Source organism: Loxodonta africana, chromosome 23 (assembly GCF_030014295.1).
Source record: "Loxodonta africana isolate mLoxAfr1 chromosome 23, mLoxAfr1.hap2, whole genome shotgun sequence".
NCBI classification, from domain to species: Eukaryota; Metazoa; Chordata; class Mammalia; order Proboscidea; family Elephantidae; genus Loxodonta; species Loxodonta africana.
Genome location: NC_087364.1, coordinates 68771377 through 68784617, shown reverse-complemented (window position 1 = coordinate 68784617; position 13241 = coordinate 68771377). Strand labels below are relative to the sequence as shown.

General features: G+C 42.6%; 1 protein-coding gene across 15 annotated transcripts in view; it reads right to left on the bottom strand.

The window, feature by feature from the left end:
- Positions 1-13241, bottom strand: part of MED12L (mediator complex subunit 12L) — a 352938-nt gene that overhangs the window by 284206 nt on the left and 55491 nt on the right. The window lies entirely within an intron of this gene.

Below are 13241 nucleotides of genomic sequence, written 5' to 3'. Positions count from 1 at the left end.
TTCTTCACTTCCCCACTGGTAACCACGGCTCAGGCTGGAATGAAACACTGGCAGTTCTGCAAACAAGTCAAACAACCGGAAGATCCTCTTTTCTCTGCAGACACCGCCCTTTTGCCTGAATCCTCCTTCCCTACAGAACACCCCACCTCGCACCCTCAGCCCTCAAGGCTGTCCTTCTGGGAAATGGCTCTTCTTTCAAAGCTATACTCAAAAGTCACTTCTGTGAATCTCCCTGGACTTCCCAAGTTCCTCGGTGCCTTATTCTTTGGAATTTCCTCTGAATTTTGTTCACTTCACCGTCAGCTCTTACTTCCCCTTCTCCTCGGTGAACACCTATCGGGCAGTGAGTACAGACTCTCCCTCTCTCTGTACCCACTGAGCACAGCATCCACAGAGACTTCAGAGCCTAGTTTGGACACTTGCACTATGGGGCTTTGTGCACCCACGTGCACCTCAGTTTCCCTATCTGTGAAATGGAAATACAGTATCTCTCTCACAGCGTACCTGAATAATAAGTAGAAAACATAAAATATACATAGAACATAGCAAGTGTGTACTAATGAAATACAGTCATTGCAGGCCACAGTATTCCTAGCACAGAGCCAGGTCCTGACCTCACCAGTTCCACAGGACCAACAGGCCAATAAACCTGGTGAGGGAATGATGTTTTTCACTTGAACCAAGAAGAAACAAAGCCTTAGGGTCTAACAGAAGACGATAAAGGCATCTCTTAGGCTCTACAGTCCCTGGGTGGAGCAAACAGTTCATGCACTCAACTGCTAACCAAAAGGTTGGAAGCTTGAGTCCACCCAGAGGCACCTCAGAAGAGTGTCCTGGCAATCTACTTCCAAAAAATCAGACACTGAAAAGCCTATGGAGCATGGCTCTACTCTGACACACATGGGGTTGTCATGAGTTGCAACTGCTAAGAGGCTGAGAACCTTCATCAAGTAACGAAGGTAATTCACGCAGTATACACCAGAGGAGGGGCTTCCAGTGAGGAATGCCATGAAACCCACATCACTGCCTACTGCTACTGCAACGCCGGGGATGCTGTAAGCGCTCAAAAACTGCTAACAGTTACGGTCACTGCAATAACAGCAGTAAATACTGTACTTGTTACTGGCTGGTTCAGCAACAGTAAGATTTCTCACAGGGGAAATTCCTACAAAGAAATGTTCAAAGCTGTGTGTTGGTTGGAGCCCTGGTGGGTAAGAGCGCAGGCTGCTAACCAAAAGGTCAGCGGTTGGAATCCCCCAGTCTCTCCGTGGAAACCCTATGGGGCAGTTCTACTCTGTCCTGTCAGGTCCGACTATGAGTTGGAATCGACCTAATAGCACACAACAACAATGACTGTGTTATTTACCATAAAGTCGTATCTTCTAATCTGTTTAACAACTTTCTTTAATTATATAGCTCAATGTGAGTTCGACATTTTTATTTTTAAATATTAGCTAGCCCGTGAAAAATGCTTTTCTCTGGTGAGCTCGGAACATTTAAAACAGCTAAACAGTCTCGTTCTCTTAAAAAAGGAAACTTAATTCAACTCTAAAAATATCTGAAACCAAATATGTGTTATCTCTGGTGTGCTTGCCCTCAAGTCTGCAGCACTCTCTCTGAGAGTATTTTCTAAACATCATATCCACCTATAACCTCTCCTTTATTTTCATTTTTTTTTAGGTCTCAGAAGGACTAAGAACTCCAACCTTTTTCTCCAAGCTTCTCTAGTTCACCTGTACTTAAGATCTCTGGCCTGATACTCGGATTTGTCCAAGCGAAATTATTCCCTGAAATTACACATGCAACCTCACCCATGAGCTCAAGGTTCCATTCCTCTCACTTCTGCGTACACACTGTACTGGGTATGTCACTGCTGGCTACAAGCTCCCCAGGCCGGCAGCCCACTTAATCTACATTTTAGATCTGTAACTCGGCATAATGACAGTGAGGACCTCTGTTAGCTGTGGGTAAAGAATTCACCCAATGGGGCCTGCTTCCTTGGTGCTGTTAGCTCACTAACTTTAGAAAAAACTCCTCCAATAAAATCAAACAGCAGTGCTTTATAGCTCTGCTCCCATACTGAATGTGGGAACTGAAAATCAAACATATGTTTCTATTACAAAGGAATAAAAGCCATTTCTACTGAAAACACTTTACGTATACTAAGAACCATCATCAAAACAACGGAAGTCATAAAGCCAACGCCAGGAAAGGGTGACCCTCGACAGTCAATCTTGCCCCAAACGTGCTGAGTGATTCTTTTCACTATCCAAGCCAGAACACAGGGCCTATCGCTGCAAGTGAATCTTCTGAGGTATATGCGATTTAACCCAATTCAACACATATGTATTTCTGTACTTATTTGGCTATGCCGCTTTCTTGGAGTGTGAAACTTACTACACTATGACTGTGTCTCCATAGCCAAACGCTTCCAAATGCACTCTATAATTTGCTTCAAGAAGCTGAAGAAGGTGAAGACAAAGCAGAGCGCGAGAGGTATCAGATGTAATAAAAAAAAAAAAAAAAAAGTCCATTGCCACTGAGATGGTTCCGACTCGTGACAACCTCACCTGTTACAGGGCAGAACCACTCCACAGGATCTTCTTGGCTGTGATCTTTACAGAAGCAGATCACCAGGCCTTTCGTCCACGGAGACGCTGAGTGGGTGTGAACTGGCAACCTTGTTAACAGTCAAGCACATTTTCTCTTTTCATATAGTATATATATTCATATGTATTTTATACATGGGGGTGTGTGTGTATGTGTGTGGTGCTGGTGGGACAGTGGTTAAGGAGTTCCACTGCTAATCCAAAGGTCGGCTGCTCAGAACCACCTGCGGCTCCACGGGAGAAAGACTGCAGCAGTCTGTTTCTGTAGAGATTTACAGCCTTGGCAACTCCATGGGGTCGCTACGAGCTGGAATCGACTCGACGGCCGTGGGTTTGGTTTGTGTTATATATATATACACGTGTATATACGTATATATCTATACCCAGAGACACATACATACATGTGTGTACGGTGTATGTGTTATGGTCCCTGGGCAGTGCAAATGGTTTACACTCGACTACTTAAACTCAAGGTTGGCAGTTCGAACCCACCCAGCAGCTCAGCAGAAGGCCTAGCAATCTGCTTGCATAAAAATTACAGCCAAGAAAACCCCATGGAGCTCAATCCCGCTCTGTAACACATGGGGTCACCATGAGTCGAAATCAACTTGACGGTAATGGACTTGTTTTGCTATTGTGTGTATGCGTGTGTGTGCATACATGCGTACAAATGCATAGGGAAGAACTGGATGTTTACATCCTCCCAGAGTATCTCACCATAAATTATTACAAAGGGGAAAATAGGAACTTTACTGTGGAGAAATCTGTAGACACCACCTTTATACCAAATGATCAAAGTTTTCACTGCTAATACTGACTGGGACGACAGGATATGATGTACTGAGATGATCACAGCATCACTTCTATGATATTCCGACCCCAAGGGCATTACCTGAATCTAATCTAGAGGAATCAGACAAATCCAAACCAGAAGAAATGCTACAAAATACCTGGCCCCCATCCTTCAAAAATATCAAGATCAAGAAAGAAAAGAAAGGCTGAAAGACTATACTAGATTAAGGAAGAACTAAAAACATCTGACAACCAAAGGCAGTGTGGACCCTGGACTGGACCAAGGATGAGAAGACTGACATCTAGAGAGACCAAGGACTTTGCTTTCAGCCACTTAGCCACTGAGTGGAAGAGCTGGGACAAGTAAAGCCCAAAGCTCTTTCCAAGATGCTGGATAGAAACGATAGGGGTGAACTCCGAAAATTCATGCATCTCAAAATATTTTTATTTTTGGTCTAAAGCATATTTTTAGATCAAAACACATACTCTTCCATGTAGAAACCTGGCCTTCATGGGTTTAACCTTCACGGCCTTAAACACACATGAATAATCATAAAGACCTACGAATGCAATACTTGGTAAATAGAGTCCAAAAACAGAGACAATTATGTACGTTATATGGCTCATGCAGAAAGAGAAAGCACAGATACCGGGTGAGCTTATTCAACCATCCACTGTGGCTGTGTAAATAATAAAAACTTTACCTTTTTTTTTTTTTGAAGGGAGAAAATCCCCTGCCAAAAACAATTTGGTCACAGTGGTAAGAAAATGAATGGTAAAAGTAATAAATCCAAGAAGAAGTCCATGATGCACTTTGCCAGAAATCGGAGCTATACTTCCCTCCGTTTGGCAGAGGAAACCATACGGTCCTGGTGATTACTCATCTTTGAAATTTACTGAAAACTCCTGGCACCTACTCTTTGCAAACAGCCAGGGTCTATCGGACTTCTATTTGTCCTAAAATCATTCATTTTCTACACTTCAGATGGCAGAATCATTCCTGTACAATCACCCTTTTTGGCATTTCTGTAACAGATGACATCAGATTAAACTGAACATCAAGGAAAACATTGAGGAGAACAAGCTACAAAAGGCAATATGAAGAGAACATAAGGAAGGACACAGTCATCCTTCCACTGTGGCTGGTGATGCTGGGAGTTCAAGGAACATAAAATTGCAGATATACACACATATATTTATATATACGTATATATATAAAATCACACACACACACTCATGAACATTCACGTAAATGCTACAGGCCAAATACTCATTTATTTACTTAAATTACTGAGTACCTCCTGTGTGCCCGGCACTGACGCAGGCACAGGTTAGATCCAGCATTGAACAAACCAGACAGCTTCTCGTGATGCCTACACTACAGTTCAGAGTGTGTGGTGTGACGGGTTTTCTTTTATGTGGCCCTTTTTTTTCTGGCCCTAGGTCTGTAATTCTCCAAAAATGATGAGGTGGCCCACAACCTGCTAAAGAATTTGTCGGTATGCTATCCACGTAAGAGGCTTGCAAAGGATTGGTCAGTCGGCTGTCCACTTTTACATGGATAGGCTGGGGAGAGGGGGCTCTGCCCAGAAGTTACCTTTATCAGATTGGCTAGAGGCCAGCCCAATCTGACCTTAACCCAGATTGGCTGGGAAGCACCACCTGATCTGCTCTTTACCAGCATTGGCTTGGGGGCTGCCTTGGTTATCTAGCGCTGCTATAACAGAAATACCACAAGTGGATGGCTTTACCTAAAAAGAAATTTACTTTCACATGGTCTAGTAGGCTAGAAGTCCAAATTCTGGGCACCAGCTCCAGGGGAAGGTTCTGGGGGAAGGTCTTTGTCATCAATCTTTCCCAGGTCTAGGAGCTTCTCAGCAGAGAGACCCAGGGTCCAAAGGACACATTCCCTTCCTGGTTCTTCATTCTTGGTGGTAAAAGGTCCCCCTGTCTCTCTGCTCACTTCTCTTTTGTATCTCAAAAAAGGTTATGTAGATTGAGTCCTGCCTCATCAACATAACTGCCTCTAATCCCACCTCATTAACATCACAGAGGTAGAATTTATAACACACAGGAAAATCACATCAGATGACAAAATGCTAGACACACACAATACTGGGAATCCTGGCCTAGCCAAGCTGACCCCTATGACCCCTATTTGGGGGGACACAATTCAATGCCTAACAGGGGCCTCACAGTGACTAATAAAAACCCTAGAAAGCAGAGGCTCAGCTGGGGCTTGCTGTCATCAACAGCCAGTAGGGGAGTGCTCCCTTGGACCCGGGGCCGTTCACTGAGAACCTCCTAAAAGAGCTCTAATACAGGTGGAGGGCTGTAACACTGAGCTGGTAACACTCACTGAGCTGATAACACCAAAGATGAGAGAAACAGCAAGCAGCAGGGAACCACGAGACAAGCCGAAAGCAGCAGTGGACGCAGTCAGCCCCAGAGAAGACGGTGGTGGTGGGCAAGTTGGCCCACAAGTGAAGCTGGGCACCTCCACCCACAAGGTCAAAATGCCAGTCTAACCCTGGCACTGGCCCAGGGTTGTCCCAAAGCTGATGACTGAGAGCTATAGCAGCAAACAGAGGGGCCACACCTGGCCAAGAAAAGCAGCAGAGAGAGAACAAACACAGCCATGCTTGACCTGGCCTGAGAACATTCCCTCTGAGAGACAGAGAGACACCTGCTGACACTTCGCCCACGGTGTGCCTGCCCAGTGACCCAAAAATGGACATGGGTAATTTGGAAAGGGCTAGCGGGTCCCCTTTTAGACATAAGTAGGTTGCTCCCCTATATGCTAAGTGGGGTACTCATAGGGATCGAGGGGACCAGGTCACCTAAAATCTGTTCCTATTGTTTACTGTTTGCTTTCTGTAAGTAATCTGTTCTTGTCGTTCACTGTTTACCTCTATAAACAGTAATAACGGCTTTCTACAACCCGATCGGATCAGATCACAGAGTCCTCATCCCGTAAGTCTTATCACTGCTTGTAATTTTGAGGCAACAGAGTCCAGGGCGGGCAAAGGGAGATGATCACAGATGAACACAAAATATAACATCAGATGGTATTAAGAGCAATGAAGAAAAATAAAGCAGGATACGGAGGCAGAGTAGTGGGGAGGTGACATTTTGGATGGAGGGTCAGGTGTCTCTAAGGAAGCACCGTCTGAACAGACTGCAGGCAAGAGAGGGAGCAGGACCCGTGAGCATCTGTGAGTTGGAGAGAGAACAGCGCTCAAAGGTTATGGCCCTGAGGTCAGCGGAGGTACATGCCTGAGAGAAACAGGGAGCTATTAAGGGATTCTAAGCACAGGAAAGGCACGACCTGATTTATGCCTGAACAAGGCCATGCTGACTACAAAGGAATACAAAGTAGACAGTACAGGTAGAAGGTGACAGTGGCTTGGTGAGAGTCACAACAGGTGAGGCAGGGATAGCTATCAGATCCTGGTGACATTTTGAAAGTAAAGCTGACAGGATTGCTGAAGGACTAAATGTGGGGGTTTGAGGGAAAGCTAAAAATCCAGGATGATTTTACTAGGATAAAAAGAACAAGTGAGGTTTGGGGCCTTGTCCACCTGGTGACTGGGTGTAACATCTACTAAGAAGGAGAAGTCTGAGGAAGGAGCAGCTTTAGGGAGGATGAGAAATGGAGACTTGGATTTTATATAAATTATGTTTCAGGTAAGTTCGTGGTGGTTCAATGGTAGAATTCTCACCTCCCACGAGGGAGACCTGGGTTCAATTCCCAACCAAGGCACCTCGCGTGCCACCACCACCCATCTGTCAGTGGGGGCTTACATGTTACTAAGATGCTGAACAGCTTTCAGCAGAGCTTCCAGACTAAGACAGACTAGAAGAAAAGCCTGGTGATCTACTTCCCAAAACCAGCCAATGAACACTTTACAGATCACAACTACCTGATTCACAGCCAATCATGGGGAAGGTGCAAGACCAGATAGCATTTCATTCTATTGAGCATGGGGTCGCCATTACGTCAGGGCCAACTCAACCACAGCTAACAAGGTTTCAAACACCTATTAGTCATCAAAGTAGAGGTGGCTAGTAAACACTTGGATATCCAGAGTCTGGAGAGAGGTTATAAATAAATGCAATAGATGTATATAAAAATAAGAAGTAAAATTATATACATTTACCAACATAAAGACAGAAGAAAAATACCCAAGCAAGAAAATATGGTAGGGAAAAGGAGAAGAGAAACATAAACATTTTATTGTATCTACTTTTGCCTTGGAAGAACCACTGAAATGCTCCTTAGAAGCTAGGATGGTGAAACTTCGTCTCACATGCTTTGGACATGTCATCAGCAGGGACTAGTCCCTGGGGAAGGACATCATGGTTGGTCGGCAAAAAAGAGGAAGACCCTCTACAAGATGGACTGATACAGTGGCTGAGACCATGGGCTCCAACATAGCAACAAGTGTGAGGATGGCACAGGACCAGGCAGTGTTTCGTTGTCATACACAGGGTTGCTAATTGGCTTGTTCATATTTCTGCTGTTGTTGAATTGTAGGAGCTTTTTATATATTCTGGGTATTAAACCCTAATCCTGCGTATGGTCCCCCAATATTTTCTCTCATTCTTTAGGTTGTCTCTTTACTTTACTGATAAAGTTCTTTGAGGCACAAAACTTCTTCATTTTAATTAAGTCCAATTTATCTATTTTCTTCTTTTGTTGCTCAAGTTTTTAGTGTTATATACAAGAATCCGTTGTCAAAAAACGAGTTCTTGAAGCTTTACCCCTACGTTTTCCTCTAAGAATTTTATGGTTTTAGTTCTTATATTTAGGTCATTAATAAATTTTGAGCTAACTTTCATATGTGTTGTGAGGTACGGTTCCAACTTCAGTCTTTTGCATGTGGAAATCCAGTTGCTCCAGTACCATTTGTTGAAGAGATTATTCTTTTCCCATCGAACGGACTTATCAACCTCACTGAAAATCAACTGATCTTAGGTATATGGACTCATGTGTGGGCTTTCAGTTCTATTCCAGTGGTGTATATATCGATCCTTATACTAGTACACTGGTTCGATTACTGTAGCTTTATGGTATGTTTTGAAATTGGGAATTGTGAGTCCTCTTATTTTGTTGTTCTTTTTCAAGGCTGCTTTAGCTATTTAAGGTCCCTTGCAATTACATATGAATTTGGGGACTGGCTTTGCCATTTCTACAATAAAAAGCTGTTAAAACCAGGAAAACAATACCATTTATAATAGCCCCCAAAAAGATAAAATCTTTAGGAATAAATCTAACTAGGGACATAAAAGACTTATACAAAGAAAAGTATAAAACACTATTGTGAGAAATCAAAAGAGGACGTTCATAAATGGAAAAACACACCATGCTTGTGGATAAGAAGACTTAACATTGTAAAAACGTCAGTACTACCCAAAGTGATCTACAGATATTATACAATACAAATACCAACAACATTCTTTAATGAGATGGAATAGCTCATCATCAACTTTATATGGAAAGGAAACAACCCCTGGATAAGTAAAGCATTACTGAAAAAGAAGAACATAGCAGGAGGCCCCACACTTCCCAATCTCAGAACTTACTAATACAACCACGGTAGTCAAAACAGTCTAAATGGTACGACAAACACGTAGACCAGTGGAAAAGAACTGAGAACCCAGGAGTAAATCCATCCACCTGTGGACACCTGGTCTTTGACAAAGGGTCGAAATCCATTAAATAGGGAAGGGATAGTCTCTTCAACAAATGGTGCTAGAAAAACTGGAAATCTATTTGCATAAAAATGAAACAGGATCGATACCTCACACCATACACAAAAACCAACTCAAAATGGATCAAAGGCCTAAATGTAAAGCCTAGAACTATAAAGATCATGAAACAAAGGGACAATGCTAGGGACCCTAATCTGAGGCAGAAATATCGAACATAATTAAAAATGTGCAAACTCCAGAAGATAAACCAGGCAACTGAGACATCCTAAAAATTAAATATTTACACTCATCAAAAGACTTTACCAACAGAGTAAGAAGAGAATCTACAGACTAGGGAAAAAAAATCTTTGGCAATTAACATATCTGAAAAGGTTTCATCTCTAAAATATATGGAAAACTCCAAAGAACTCAACAACAAAAAGATTAAAAAAAAATCATGAAATGGGCAAAAGACACAGACACTCGACCAAAGAGGACATTCAGGCTGCCAACAAACACATGAAAAGATGCTCACGATCATTAGCCATTAGAGAGATGCAAACCAAAACTACAATGAGATACCATCTCACCCCTGCAAGAATGGCACTGACCAAAAAAACAGTAAATGTGGGGAGATTCAACTCTCATACACTGTTGGTGGGAATGTAAAATGGTACAACCACTATGGAAAATGATATGGCTCTTCCTTAAAAAGCAAGAAATAGAAATACCATATGATCCAGCAATCCTGCTCCTAGGTATACATCCTAGAGAAATAAGAGCTGTCACACAAACAGACGTATGACACTATGTTCACTGCTGCATCATTCACAATAGGAAAAAGATGGGAACAACCTACGTGCCCAGCAACGGACAAATGAATAAACAAGCTATGATACATATACAGAATGGAATACTACACTATGAAAAAGAACAATGATGACTCCACAAAACATCTCACAACATGGATGAACCTGGAGGGTATTATGCTAAGTGAAATAAGTTAACTACAAAAGGGCAAATACTTTACGAGACCACTATCATAAAAAGTCAAGAGAAGGTCTGCACAGAGAAAGAAACAATCTTGGATGGTTACAGAGGGTGGGAAGGGGGTGTGAAGGGAAAATCACTAACTAGACAGCAGACAGGTGTTAACTTTGGTGAAGGGAAAGCAATACACAATATACGGGATGTCAGACAACTTGACCAAGGCAAAGGAAGACACTGAAAAGAATTCAAAAAAAAAGAAAAGAAAAAAAACACAGTAAATACTGTAACATATGCAACCGTACAACAACAGTAAAAACAATAATATACAAGTAGATACACCGGTAGATATGTACACTGAATGGGGCAGGAGGGAGTACAGGAGTGCACTCACATACATATATAGGTTTGCCTGTTGATATTTCACTAAACGTATTTGTATGTGCAGCATGTATACCCATGTATATATAATAGAGCACCCAGGTGATGCTTCCCAGACACAGCCTAACACCTCACAGGACTGAGCTGCTGAGGATGAGGGCTAGGAACCATGGTCTCGGAGACATCTAGGTCAACTGGCAAAACATCCTACTTTGGTGAGTAGCGTCTGAGGTCTTAAAAGCTTGCGAGCAGCCATCTGAGATACAACCATTGGTTTCATCCCAACCACTGCATAATGAAGAAAACCAAAGACACAAGGAAGTAATGAATCCAAAGGACTAATGGACCACATGACCCACAGCCTCCACTAGCCTGAAACCAGAAGAACTAGATGGTGCCCAGCTACCACTACCAACTCCTCTGACCAAGATCACAACAGAGTGTCCTGGACAGAGAGGGGAAAAAAATGTAGAACAAAATTCAAATTCACAAAAAAGATCAGACTTACTGGTCTGAGAGAGACTGGAGGAACCCCCAAGACTACGGCCCCTAGACACCCTTCTAACTCAGAACCGAAGTCCCTCCTGAAGTTAACTTTTCAGCCAAATACTAGACAGGTCTATCACAAAAAAAAAAAAAAAACACCCATGAGTAACGTGCTCCTTAGAACAATCAAGTATACAAAACCAAATGGGCAACACCTGCCCAAAAGCAAAGCTAGGACGTCAGGAAGGGATAGGAAAACCAGACAAATGGCAACAGGGAACCGGGGTGGAAAGAGGGGAGAGTGTTGACACACTGAGATTGCAATCAACGCCACGAACAATTTATATATAAATTATTGAATAGGAAACTAATTGGCTCTGCAAACTTTCGCCTAAAGCACAATAAAAGGTCAAAAAGAAGTGGGGGGGCTTTTGGGATTTTGATAGGGAGTGTGCTGAATCTAGTGATTGCTTTAGATAGTACTGACACCTTAACAACATTAGGTCTTCCAATCCATAAACACAGGAGGTCTTTCCACTTCTTTGCATCTTCTTTAATTTCCTTCAGTAATGTTTTATAGTCTTCAGCGTGCAAGTCTTTCATCTTCCTGATTAAATGTATCCCCAGGTATTTTATTCTTTGAGATGCTGTTGTAAATACAATTGTTTTCTTAATTTCCTTTTTAGTTTGTTCCTTGCTTGTGTATAGAAACACATCTTATCTTTTTGTGTGTTGACCTTGTACTCAGCAACTTTGCTGAATTCATTTATTAAGCTCTAGTAGCTTTCTCGTGGTAATACAGTTCATCTTCTTGCTTGTTTGTTTGTTTGAACACGAGATAACACTGAATTCCAAAGTGGCAGCCACAGAATTCCGAATACTTTTGTGTCTTAAGTTTTCATGCTTTTAGAGTGGGCTCCACTCTCCAACTCATCAAATTCTTAGATATCGTCCGGCATCTGAGGACACCTGTACTTTCCGTTCCAATCCTCGGAAACCCTTGTGGCATAGTGGTTAAAAGCTACAGCTGCTGACCTTTCTGCTGACCAAAGGGTCAGCAGTTCAAATCCACCAGGCACTCCTTGGAAACCCTATGGGGCAATTCTACGCTGTCCTATAGAGTAGCTATGAGTCGGAATCAACCCAACAGCAATGTTTTTTTTTTGGGTCCCTGTTCCTCAGACCTTTGTAGCTAGTCTCCCTTATAACATCACCGGCCTTTTTTTCCGTCTCATAAAAAATTATTTGTAAACTGAATCTTTGTATATAATTCTGTACGCGTATTTCTAATTTAGCACTGTATCTTTTACAAAGCACTACCTCAAGGAGTCACTGTCTAGTCACCAAGAGTGAAGAATGACTAAAAATCGTTCCCTCTCAGTTCATGCAACAAATACCTACCACGGGCCTGCCTAATTCTGGACATTGGGGATATGGTGGTGAAGAAGACCGGCAAAGGCCCTGGCCTTATAAACCAAAAAACCCAAACCCACTGCGGTCGAGTCAATTCTGACTCATAGCAACCCACAAGACAGAGGAGAACTGCCCCACAGGGTTTCCAAGGAGCAATTGGTGGGTTCAAACCACTGACCTTTTGTTTAGCAGCCGGTCTCTTAATCACTGTGCCACCCTCCCTTACAGGCCTTATATTTTAGTGTACGGGACAGTGGGGGACTAGAACAAGCAACACAAAAACACATTTTTTAAAGATAATTTCAACGGTGAAAAGTGCTGTGAATACTTGCATGAAACGTCTAGAACAGGCAAACGCATAGAGACAAAAGCTTATATTATTGGCTCCCAGGGGATGGGGGGCAAGAGGATGGGAGTTTATTACTTAAGGGGTACTCAGTTTTTGTTTGGGGTGAGGAAGAACATTTGGAAATAGATGGTGATGGTGCCCCCACAGCAAGGTGAATGTAATTAATGTCACTAGAGTATACACCTAAAAATGCTTAAAATGGCAAATGTTTTGTTACATTTATATCATGACAATAATTTTTTTTTTTTTTTCATTTTTTTAAAAAAGTGCTGTGAATAAAATAACAAAGAGAGCACAGCTGGGAGGGGAGGGGAGGAAGAGGAGGAACGTGTTTCCCTAGGTGCCCGGGGAGAGCCTCCTAAAGAAAACGACATGTGAGCTGAAACCTCAGTGAAGAGACGGGAACGTGCAAATGACCTGGAGAAGGGAAACCCACCAACATAGCACGGGAGACGCAGAGCCCCGAGAGGAAAATGACCTTGGTATGTTGGAGGGATAGACGAAGGCAGTGTGGCTGTGTTATGGATTGA